Consider the following 12,555-nt stretch of genomic DNA (forward strand, 5'->3'; position numbering starts at 1 on the left):
AGAGCCCCAGGGCCGGGAGAGCGGCACCCCCGGCACAGCCCCCGCTGACCTGGCCCCGCGTCCCGCGGCTGAGCTCATTCCCGGCCCCTGTCCCGCTGCTGCCGGAGGGATGCGCCCGCCTGGGAACGGGCCGCCCCGCTCGGGCGCTCCGGGCAGCTGAGGCAGCACAAAGCCCCACGTCTGTGGCAAAACCGGCCCGAGAAGGTGAGTAAACGCGAGGGCGGCCAACCTCGTGCTCCGTGACCTGCTTGTGCCGCCCCATGGCTAGTGGTAGCCAGCGTGACTACTGCAATAGGCGTGGATGTTTGTGGGAGCAGCACTCGGTGTCTTGTGGACAGACCCACCGTCACTCTCAGCATCCCCGTGCTGACCATTTCCCTGTCTTGCCTCCCACGGTCCTGCAGCTCGCTCGCATCAACTTCGTGCTCTCTCCCCTCAAGACAGCCACTCCATTTTACTGGATTTTTCCCCCAACTCTCAAAGTCAAAAGCTCTGCTCCAGCACCGTAGTTTCTCTCCCAGCCTGCAGCAGAGTGCCAGGTGCTGCTGGAAAGGGCTGTTTGCAGGCAGGTGTAAGGCCGTGCTGGTTTTCTCTCTTTACACTGTTCTGTTTACCTCATTTACCCAACTCTGCTAGGCCTTGGCATGAACAGTGCTGATTTTTCACTCCTGCCCATTCCCAGACCTGCAGAGCCATGGACCAGGGGCAGCCGTGGTCTGAATGGGAGTGGAGAGATTTGCACAGCACTGTTGGTTGCGCCGTGCCCCACAGCACCGCTGGATACAAACCTGTTACTTCCCAAGCCTGGTAAGAGCATCCAGTTTGCAGCCTCTGGTTCTGGCAGCAGCTCCCACTCCCCTTTACTAGATTTGGCTGATGTTCCAGAGGAGAAGCTGCCATAGGACCTCTCCACTCCCTTTTCCCATCCTCCTCAGAGGTGAAACAGAGGCACGTACCTTGTCCAGGGAGTCTAACACCAGCATCTAACACAGAAAGTGTTTTCTGGCCTGGGCAGTGATGGCGATGAAGGCTCAGTGGGGCCAAGGGTCACACCCAGAACAAGTGAAGGAGGTAGGAGCCTTGTTACTGCCATGTGCAAAGGAGAATGAAAAAGCCTCTTGGAAAGCCTTGGGAGACCAAGGTCCAGTGATTTAAAAGATGGAGACCCATGGATTAATTCTGAATTTTGGCACTGCAAGCAGCCCTCCAATTTTCAGAGGTGCAGATTATCTGCAGCTCACAGTGGCTAAAACAAAGGTCCCCATATTTCAGTATTTCTGAAATCTGATCTCTTTTAAAACACACAGGCTCTTAGACTGAATTTAGCAATCTGGTCTCCACCTCCATAAAACCAGGACCATAAGTAGAAACATCTCTGAGCAGGAAGTGAGGGGAGAGGAGTGAGACCCTGACTGTTCACACAGGAACAGGAGTGAAATACCTTATTTCTGATTCCTCCCAAAGTGAGCAGAGAGCATTCCTGTTGCCCCACTGACTCATGCTTATTACTAAGCACTTTGTTAACTGTGATAATGAGAAATGGCCGCTTTGTGTGTGCTCTACTTTTGCTCCTGGGTTTTGCTCTCAAAAATAACCAAAAAAAAAAAAAGTCAAGGCTCTGGGGCTGTGGACAGTTCCTTGGTGACTGTTACAGACACATGGATGTGCATCACCTCTTATTCCTCACCCAGGAGAAGTGGGACCACAACCTCATCCCAGTGAGCTCTGCAGCCCTACCAGAGCTGGGACATCCTTCTGGGTGTCACTTGGCATTGTCAGAGAACATGCAGTTGCAGCCAGGATGTTGGAGAGTCTGGGAAAAATGCCTGAGTGTTTTGTGTGGAGGCAGGAAATTGCCTGCTGCACTACAGGTATGCACCAAAAGGATTGGTGCTGCCAAGCAGGAAGGAATGGAGGTCTGGAAAGGCACAAGTGAGGGCAGAAAGCCCATAGTTAAGGTGAGTTGTGTTACAAACTCTGCAGGGACGAGGCCCCTGTTGTGCCAAAGGCTCCTGCTGTGCTTAAAGCATGGTCAGTAACCCCACGTTGGGAACACATCACTCCATGCCAGAGAATAACTGGAGCCCAGCAGCAGCATGGCTCAGCTGGAGGCTGGGTCCTAGGAAGGGAAAGCAAGAGCTGAACTCATTTGAAGCTGCCAGAGGAGGCGGGATGCAATTTTCTCCATCTGTCTTCCGTGTCTTTTCTCAGTCCTTGCTCTTCTAAAACATCCTGTTGAAGAGCTGGATTGCAGAGCTCCCTGGAGGGGTTCAGTATCCATCACAACACTGCCTGACCTGCTCGTGCCTCTTCACTGCTGCTCTGGCTCTTCATCCTCAGCACCTTGTTCATCCTGCATGGAGCTACTTACACATTACAGCTGCTGGATCCTTTCTGGGAATTGTGATCACCTGAGACACAGCACCTCATTTTGGAGGTCTGGCCCATGTCATTTGCTCCAAGACATACACAATGGTTGGATACTTGTTTCAAATTCACTGTTGAGAAAAGGGGGCTTGGAGCTGATTCTTGTGGACTGAGAGCCCCCCTGCTTGCCAGTCATCAGCAGTAACACTTCTCTTCTGGGGTCTGGCTCAGGGTTTTAGCCCATTTAGCACTTGTGCTTTGGCCATCCTCAAGGGTGTCACCCCCAACCAGGGTGTCACACAGGAACATCAAAAATACCTTCTACTTTAACTGCGGCTCTTGGTCATCTGCTAAGCTCTTGAGCAACTCACATTGCAGTCAAATTTCACTAAATTTGTCCGAATTTTCTTTAGGATGAATTGCATTCGGTTTTTGTTTCATCTTGGGGAAAATTAGTGTCTTGGAAAAGCCAAATTCATATATGACTACCTGTGATTGTCCTGACTTTGCACAAGTCCATTGCGATGCTCAGCTCCACTGTCTCGACCCATCACGATGAATCTGAAAGGGAGACAGGGTGTGCTGGATGGACGCATCCTCTGCTGGGAAATTATCATCCAGCACACTTAGAAACTCTCATGAGACTTGGCTGTGGCCTGCAGGCAATCTCCACAGATGTGTCCCAGGATTAAATTATCTATGCAAATACCGTTTTCTTTTCACACGTTGCAAATGAGCCTGGAGAGAGAGATCCGTGCTGGGCCTCACTTGGTGAGGCAGCCAGGTACACACAGGCTTGCACACGGTGCTCCCGCTTGGGCTCTCCTGATCTACATAGTCTGCTCCGAGTCTCCGCTGTAGAACGGGTAATGTTGCCATTAGCATGAAGCACCACACTTCACTCTTCCAGGCACTCTCTCCTTGCCCAGCATGTGGCAGCCAGCAGTTGTAACAGCCCCCTTAAAAAATACCACGCAGCCACACTTAGGCGATAGCGGTTTTGTCCCATTCATTCCTAAAAGGGAAACTAATTCACATTTTTCTCTTACAGAGAAAGTTTCCTATTTGGGAGTTTAAACAACTGATTATTTTCTTTTCACATATCCACCCATGGTCCATGGTCCCTTGGGTGTAAATTGTTTAAATTTTACCTGTTTGAAGGTTCATTAAAGCCATCCTGTCCTTCCCAGCCCATTTCCAGGCCATGAGGTTGGGCACTGGACTTAGGACAGGCAGGCAGACATCCAGAGAACCCACCCACAAGAACCAGGGCTAAGTGCCCTACACAGTGGAGCCTCTCAGCAGACACCAGCCACTTCTTCAGCCTTCAGGGGTTTCTATTTTCTTCTTCAGCTTTCAGGAGCAGGACCTCGGACTTTTTTCTACTTTTCTGAGATTTCTGAAGGCTTGAACAATCTTTTGCTGTTCCCACACCATCCCATTGGCTTTCTGACACTTTCCAAACAATCTCTTCCCAACTCCCCTTCATCCCCCTTGACAGAAGTTCCCCATTATAACCACTTACCTTGATAAGGCAACTGGGAACATGTGTGGACTATTCTTACACAAAGAACTGCCCTCAGGGAGGTTCCCACTGCTCACTCTGTTCCTCCCAGTACATCCTGGAAGAGTGTCCATTCAGATGGTGAAACCTCTGCCAGGAGCAGTTAGGTGCAGCTGAGGACATGAGTATGAACCAGGTCGCATTCCCTTTGATGCCCATTTTCCATGGCTCTGTGAGCTGCTTTAAGATGACTTTGTAATCACTTGTGCCACAGAAAACTTTGAGCCCAGTTAGTGCCTCCCCATCCAGGGCAAGTTAAAAAACCTTCCTTTGTAGTACAAGGCTCTGCACCTTCCCAGACTTGAAACAATCTCTCAGAAAGGTGATTTTTGTATGGTTGATGTGGACCCCACTGTTGCTAGATGGACAAGCCAAGATCTTAGGAGTGACCCTGGTGGAAAAAGAAATAGGCAAGTGTGGGGAAAACCAGAGGGATCAATAATATGGAGGAAGAAAAGCACCATGTGAAGAAAAGTGACATGTGACCCACACCCCCTTGTAGCAGAAGCTACAGCACTTTGAACTTGTCTAGGGCAGGAATATCAGCTCCAGTGTGGTTTCCACCATGCTTAGAACTGCAGCTCACTCCCACCCCTGAAAACTGGTTTGTTAGCAACACCCTGCTCATCCTGCCTGTCTCTTATGCAAAGTAAGGCTAATCCCAGAATCTCCTGATGGGGGCCAGGTCAGAAAGTCACAGAGGGCTTAGGCCTGAGACATGAACCCCTTCAAGCTACCGTTTGGCAGCTCCCTGTAAAACTAGAGCTGGTGCTCGCTACTGGAAAAAAGGCCAGTCTGCTTCAACTCTCCCTAATCCTTTCTGCTCCATCCATGAAGCCAATCTGTGGGGTGGTAGAAACTCTCCGTGTGAAGACTTTTTGCATCCTGCCAGTGGCAATGCTGGATGGGGACCAGCTGGATGGAGAAAACCCTCAGTCAAGTCTGTCGGATGTGGGAGAGAGGCTGACAACCTTTTGTGAGCTGGTTTCCCACATGCTTTCTAATTATTGTTCTTTTGGGGGACAGAATCAAGGGGAAAACACGAGGTTATGAATTAGGTGCTGTGGCAAGGAAAAGGGAGCCTGGGTAGGGCTTCTGAGAAAGCAGCAGGATGATCCTACGCTGCAGCGTGTAGCCAGAGTGTGTGGGACTCAAGTGAGGCTGTGACCAAGCTTTCTGATGGAGGAGGTGCAAGCAGCTCGCTGGCTCTGACAAACAAGGATGTTCATGCAGATTTGGTCATGAGACAAATGGCCTCATCTTTGATGAGATCCTTTCCAAACAGTTAGGACCATCACTCCAAATGTTCCCCCAATCCTATTTCTTCCCTCCACTTTACACACTGAGCATGATGTCATAGGGTGTTGAATATCCCTTTGGTCAGCTAGGGTCACCTGTCCTGGCTGTATCTTCTCCTAGCCTCCCAGGGCCTCCTCCCCAGCCTGGCAGCATGAAAAGCAGAAAAGGTCCTGGCTCTGTGTAAGATCTGCTCAGCAATAACAAGAATATCTCCATATTATCAACCCCGCAGACAGCACAAATTCAAAATACAGCCCCACACCAGTCGCTGTGAAGAAATTTAACTTTACCCCAGCCAAAACCAGCACAAAGGGGAGAGAGAAACTTGGTGGATCATTTCCTCTCCCACATGGGGTAGGAGCACATGCACAGCTTTTATTAAACATCAGGAAATCCCTTTCACAGGGATGGGATCAGGCTGAACCATACTTTATGGCAAAGCACAGGTTCTGCCAGTGGGAGGACAGGGCATCCTTGACTGAGCTGTCCAGAGGTTGACACGTTTTATTTACCATAATATAAAAAATAGTGCGGGAGGGTTGGCAGGTGGGGTGAAGGGGAGCAGAAGATGAACCACGGTTTTCTTCTTGTTGTTGGTGTTTTTTTTTTTTTTTTTTTCCCACTTGCATTTTCCCTTGGAGACTTGGTTTTTCATCAGTCCCTGTTTTTGGTGAGGAACAACAAATGCCCTCCGAGGTTGGATGGTGCTTCAGTGAAAGGCCATGCCTGGTACCACACTTCAGAAAAGCCTGCAGAGGTCCCAACTCCTGAAGGAGCAGCCAGGCTCTGGCCAAGCTCTAGAGCATGCTGACACAGGAGAGCAGAAGTTCAGCTAATTTTAGGTAAGGGACTGGTCATACCAGATGCAGTCAGTAAGCTTGCCCACTCTCCTTTCATAACGAGTCTTAATGTAGGATTTTTATTAAACGTTTAGCATGACCTGGAACCCAGAGGAAGCATTCAGCCTTTTTGATGCTAATCTGAACCACCAAAGCTTTTAAGGCTCACTTCGTGCTGCCAGCAACACCCAGTGCCAGCAGTGATTAGTGGCCTCCTGGGAGGTATCTCAGCCTCTTAGGATTTGACAGGGAAACAATGAAGTTTGCAGTGGAGCCGAGTTTCAGCTGTGCCCATCTGCTAAATAACAAGTGGTAAATGATAGTTTCCTTCAATTGTAGCAGTCCATGACTACTCATGAAGTCATATAATGATCTCATCTCAGTTATTCACCACGTTCTTTCTTCTACCTGACATAGTGAAGTTGTTTTTCTTTCTAACACTAGAGAGTAAAACCAAACCCAAATCCCCATTAATACAGATCTAATGCACATGCAGTGCACAACTGAAGCATCTCTTTCTTCTGGCTCTAGCTGCCGCATCTGAAGTATTTTTGCATTTAAGAGCTGGAAAGACAGGCCACTGCCTTCTTTTTAAGGTGTTCACTTGTCACAGCAGGGGCCTGGCACTTGTCTCCCTGGATGCTAAGCACTCTGCTGCCAGGTAAGGACTGCACATCCCTGTTTCCAGATCCTCACAGACAACGCCCTCTTGCTCATGGCAGTCCTTAGAAACAAAGACTTGAGGCTGAGAACCATGTGGCACAGAGGGCATTGGTGGGAGACGTTCATCCCTCAAAATGAATTCCTGATGCTGGTGGGAACGTGTTGAATGAGAAGGTTCCCACATCCATCCTGAAGCAAGGAAAGTAGAACAGGAACAGAAGGGGTGACAACTGAGAAACAAGGCAAATGCAATCCTGGCATGCAAGGAAACAGTTGTTTCTTATTCTCTGTAAAAGCTGGCACAAATTTTAGAAGCAGAACTATTGTTTCCAATAAAGCTTTCCCTGGATGCGCAACACCCAATTTAACAACCACTGAAGTACATCTTACCCTTGGTGGATGCTGATCTAAATATGCCCACATTTTACAAGTCACATGATAGATTCTCCATGGCCTTTAGAGCTATTTTGACTCAAGGACGTGTACCTGAAAAATCACAGACCTTTAGTACAGAATTTTTAACTAAGCTGTGAAGCACTTTGATCAATAATCTCACTGTTTTGTTCCCACTAAAAATTCAAAGCAGCAACTGCCAATTGCTTTACCCCATCATTTAGAATCTGAGATGGGAAAATATTGTACAGCTCACAAGAGTTTTTGCTTACTGTCCTTTAAAGGGATTATAATCACAGGCTTCATAGGATGACACACACAGCCCTGAAGTTGTGAACTCCTCAGTCTCACAGAAGGTTCTGAAAGCCAATTCATCATGAGCTACTTTAAAAATAAAGGAAACACACCTTTCTTTTCTTAAAAAGAAATTGAAAAAATGGATGTCTTTGAAAAAGTTTGACTAGATGTTTGCCAATGAAATTTGCATGAAGAAGACACTTGTTGCTGAATAAAAGATTGTGAAGACAAGACATTTGTCAGCTTTATTCACCCTGGAGAATTCTAAAGAAAAAGTTCGTGACAGAAGAAACAGAACTTGCAAGTATGAATAGGTTGTTACCGTAAGAAGAGAAAAGGGGAGGAAATGGCTGGGCTGCTGTGTACAACTCATCATGGAAAGCTCTCAGATCTGGGATGTTCAAGCACGTTATGACAAGGAGAAAATGCAGGCAAAGGATGATGTTTTTATCGCTGTAGCCAGGAGCGTCAGCATTGATGTCTTCTCATGAAGCAGCAACTCAGTTTCTGCAAAGGTTAGTTAAACCCAAGGATGTACCGGGTTTCTGGGAAGCAGACTTGGGAAAATACATTATGCTGGCACCTGGAGCAGTAGCAAAAGATGACTGGAACAGCCTTTTCAAATGTCATTCCAGCCTTTCTGTTGCCAGGGTATTACTCTGGACTTCAGGAATGAATACACTGAATGAGCAAAGTTCCTGCAGACCCCTGCACAATTCCTGTGGTTGCCAGGACCAAGACTACAACCAACATAAAGTTGTCTGCAGAGCCTGTGGGAGGATGAAAAGCTTTTTGCTGGTGATGAACCAGCCATCACCTTAAAGATTTGCAGGGTCATGATAACCATGAACCTCCTCATTCATCCCAGGTATCAATGGAGGATTCATCTCTTGGTGCATTAATGAATGTGAAAGAATTATTTGTGGGGCCTGTTTCCATATTCCTACATCCCTATCCATGGAAAAAGCAACATCTGTTACCTTTACAGGTGGTGAAATATGCTCTGCTCTAGCCAAAGGCCCTTTGTCACACCACTGTTGCTATTTAGTCATGTCGGACCACAGCCTCATTTTGTCATGTCAAATTTTCCTCAGGCTTCTCCTTTGGCCACAGAAATCTGGGAACACCACCATGGTGGTTTAAAAAGCATCATGTGAGACACCCTCACTAGACACTTGTGATGAGTGGAATGGTGTAGAAAGTGCACTTGTTTGTCTGAAGAGGGAGTGGCATTGAGAAAATATCATTAAAGAGGATGTTTCCTTCTCACTTACCTGGTACAGAAGCCACCTTCAGAGCCCATAATGGATGGCACAGATGACCCCTTGTCTTCTCCTTTTGCCAGAAGAACACAAATGAGGTTGGAAGGTGTTCTGTCAGGATACTCTTGGTTCCTGGCTGTTGGTGTAGCTGGTGTAGCGTTTGAGGAATTACCCTGGGGTCAATGTTATTTCATAACGTGAATCCCCAAAAAACTTATGTAACTGGCAGCGTGACACAGAAGTGACACTTTTGCCACCCATTTTCAATACACTTCTCAAAGGGAGGGGCAGATCAGTGACTGTGGGAGCAAAGGTCCTGTGACAACCCAGAGCAGAAGCGGGCAGCCGCTGGTGAGCCTCATCCTTTCTGGATGAAAAATCTCAGCTGCACAATGGCAAAGGCATCGGCCATTTCCCAGGCCTCAGGAGGCACCTTGCAGGCGCCTCCCTTGGACCATGCATGGATGGGCCCTTTTGACATCCTCACCAGCAGCTGGGCTGGCTCTTAGGAGAACTTGGTTTTGGGCCAGCCACCTGCAGCATCAGCAGCAATTCCAGTACCACCCCCTCCCCTCACACATGCCCTTTTCCAGGCTGTTGGTGGACGACAAGCCCTGCTAATCCCCTCCTGTGCAAATGGCAGCTATGTGCAACCGGTGCAGGTAAACGAGCACAAGCTCAGGCTCCTCCTTGCCGCAGGAACGCGCTGGCCCTGGGAGACGCCCTGCCTTTGCCCTCTTTCCTGTGGGGAATTCACTAGCCACAATGCCCTGCTTGAAGTGGGCATCACAGGAGCAGGAATGTATCCCATCAGGGCTTTACCAGCCACCATTAATGCAGACCGTATTTATAGCAATAAACCAAAGCAGGTACCTCATTCACGCAGAGTTTAAATGTAACATGCCCACAGCCCTCTATCAAGGTGTGAAAGCAAACAAGATGCTCCTGGACATGCTGCACAGTGGTTTTCTTCCTCATGGTCCACAGCTGTAGGGACCTCTGAGCACAGGGATGAAAATACCTGCTGCCACGACATGCCTGGTGTATGTCAGCTGTCAGAATTCAGTCAAGGGCAGTTTTTGCCTCCCAAGGCCCTACTTCTCCCCTCCACATCCACACCAAACAAAATCTGTTTTTCTAGAAGCACTACGAAGTGTTTCTAGGCAGGATTCTTGGAGGGCTGTGCGTGGGACTAGGGACGAGCCGTGGCCAAGCACCACAGCGTGGGCTTTCCCTACAAACCATGGCAAAAGGTCATCTGTGAACAGGTTTTCAAAGTGCAAGGCAGCCAGATGGGGTTGCAAGTTGTGAAAGACCAACATAAAGTTTCAGACATTCCTGGACCATTTCAAAACGTGTTTTGACGAGCCCAGTTGCATGGGGTTTTCTGCAAGGCCTTTTATGATTATATCTCTCAGCAGAAGGCTCAGGACTGCTTTAAAGAAAGAAAAACAAACAAAAAGATGCAATTTAACTCCAAATACCTGAAGAGAGTAAGTAGGGAACCCAACTTTGGAAAACACACTGTAGTGTTTATTTGAAGATAAAAACCACTGCTGCAAACCACTCGGGTCTGATTTAGATTACAAAGGGTGTTTGTTTATATAAATGTGAGGCATGTTTTAAAGTCTTCCAGCAAGGCCCTTTCAGCATCGCTACTCACAACAGAAACAAAGTGTTGTGTTCAGCCAGGGCTTTCAGCAGGCCCCCTGTGCCTGTGGGGAGGTTTTATGAGCAGGGGTTGAGTTCAGGGCCCTCTCAGGGAGAACAGGATAATGCACAGGGAAACAAAGTGCTGTCCTGAGTAGCCCAGGGGGGATCCTCTGCCAAGGAAGTACATGAGTTGAAGTGACCCGTTAACCTGATGCAAAAGATGTCCCCAAAAGGACAGATTTTCCCCAGCCTTCAAGCATGTTTGAAGCAGAGGGCTGTTGTTAAGGGAAATGCAAGGTCCCTGATTTCTAGCACCCAGGTCCCCATCCATATTCTGCCCCACTCCCATGAAATACCAGTTTGATCAAGATTTGTTCAGTGTTACCCTGCTCACAAGGAGAATCCCTTAGGTCCCATGACATGGCTGCTCCTGAGGAACCACAGGCTGCCCTCCCGAGTCTACAAACAGCATCTGCAGTGCAAGGCTTTAGAGCAACCACGTCATGCTGGCAAAAAGGACATTGCTCAATATTGTGCATGTGTGTTACACTTTTACTAGGGATGCCAGGAACACCAGGAATTACTGAAAAACATTTTTCCACAATGGCATTTTGCTGTCCCTTTTCAAAGCCCTAAGGCTGAAATTTACTCCTTCAGGGACAAGCCCCAAATAAAACAATGCTGTGCCTTTCATACACTTCCTTTCACCAGCAGTAAATGTCTGTGACCTTGCAGATGCAAAGGGTGACATGCTGACCTTCTGGGCTCACTGTGATCCCTGTCCCCAGCCAAGCTATCACCCAGATGAAGGTTTTGTTTGCCCTCCCAACTCACCTGTTCACCAGTACCCAAGTCAAGCTCAGGCAAGGACCCTGTAACACTCTGGTCTGTCTCATTCCCTTTACACAAGGATTGACAGAGCTTGATGAAATAATTTATTTTCCAACACAATGGTCTTCATAGGTGTGTAAAATGGCAGCCAGTCTTTTGACACTCTGGTGAAAGAGTAGTATTTAGGATAAATATACAACCCACTTACCAATACTAACTTTGGGTCCTGCTTTTTCCATGGAGTCAAGAAGGGGTTACAAACAGGGCACTTGGACAACACTCTGAAGATCATTAATCCTCTACCACTCTGAGAGTAGCTTTGAGCTGCTACCTGTAAGTCCCAGGCCAGGTAAAAGAGATGGCCCTGCCTTTCTTCAATGCAACACTTGGACTTTCTCCCCAATTTTATATTTTTTGAAGGTGGGCAACTGCAACTCACAACCTTAGTGCAGAGAAAGAGGTGCATACATTCAGCTCTAGCTGTTTTGATCACCTAAGGCAGCATGTCTGAGTAAGAGAAGTACAGCTCTGCTTTATGATGACACAGTTCCAGTGCATCAACATAATGCTTCCTTTTAGATCTGTGCAACTGCATGAGCCTAAAAATGTCAAATTGACATCCTGAGCATCTGGTTCAGCCATCTATGTAACTCACATTTCCTCTGCACTATTCCCATTGTTTTAGTGCTAAAGGCAGAGGTGAGGGTCTGAGAGCCGAGATTTGCTCCTAAAGACTAAAACGTGGGCAAATCATGTCAGGAATCATCACTTCGAGGATTTTGTTTCCAAATATAAGGTAAGCATTAAGAAGGCAAAGAAAAGGGTATCTTTACATAAGTTAACAAAAAGAAATAAGAATATTCTCAGCCTGGCTATTACTGCAAGGTCACTGCACTCCTCTGTACTTTGTTACTCAAAATGGAGCTGCTGCATAATTTAAGAGGTTTTTCCTTACATATGAAGTTGAACCATCTCTGAAATAGCTCCTGCTGAAGTTAATATCAAGTCATTCTTGTTTCCCACTGTCCCATTTTCTAATACACCACATTTCTGCACTGATAACTGGTAATTGCATGGCAGGATCTGAAACATTTTGGCAATAGATCACAAAACTCTTCAGGATGCAGGAGGAAACATAGGATTACTCAAGAAATGGGAACACATTAGCCAGTTAACACAATCAGCAAATTAGCATTCAAAAAGTCATTTACAGGTTTCAAGGTTAGTGTATCAAGAGGGAAACCATTCACAAAGTTTAGGACTCTTGCTTCATATTGCTGGAAAACTCGACCACGATACCACCTGCTCTTGTTTGGGCATTTATCCTGTCTGTGAGTTATTTCTGCCTTTGAACTGTGGAGCAAATCTCTGCAACACTCTTCCAGAA

General features: G+C 47.4%; 1 long non-coding RNA gene across 1 annotated transcript; it reads left to right on the top strand.

Annotated features, from left to right (window-relative positions):
• Positions 1-12: 12 nt before the first annotated feature.
• LOC120749532 (uncharacterized) lies at positions 13-3,854 on the top strand. Its single transcript, XR_005699678.2, has 3 exons — positions 13-204; positions 683-807; positions 936-3,854. It is a non-coding gene; the product is annotated as an uncharacterized LOC120749532 (long non-coding RNA).
• Positions 3,855-12,555: the final 8,701 nt, after the last annotated feature.

Source organism: Hirundo rustica, chromosome 2 (genome assembly GCF_015227805.2).
Source record: "Hirundo rustica isolate bHirRus1 chromosome 2, bHirRus1.pri.v3, whole genome shotgun sequence".
Lineage (NCBI taxonomy): Eukaryota > Metazoa > Chordata > Aves > Passeriformes > Hirundinidae > Hirundo > Hirundo rustica.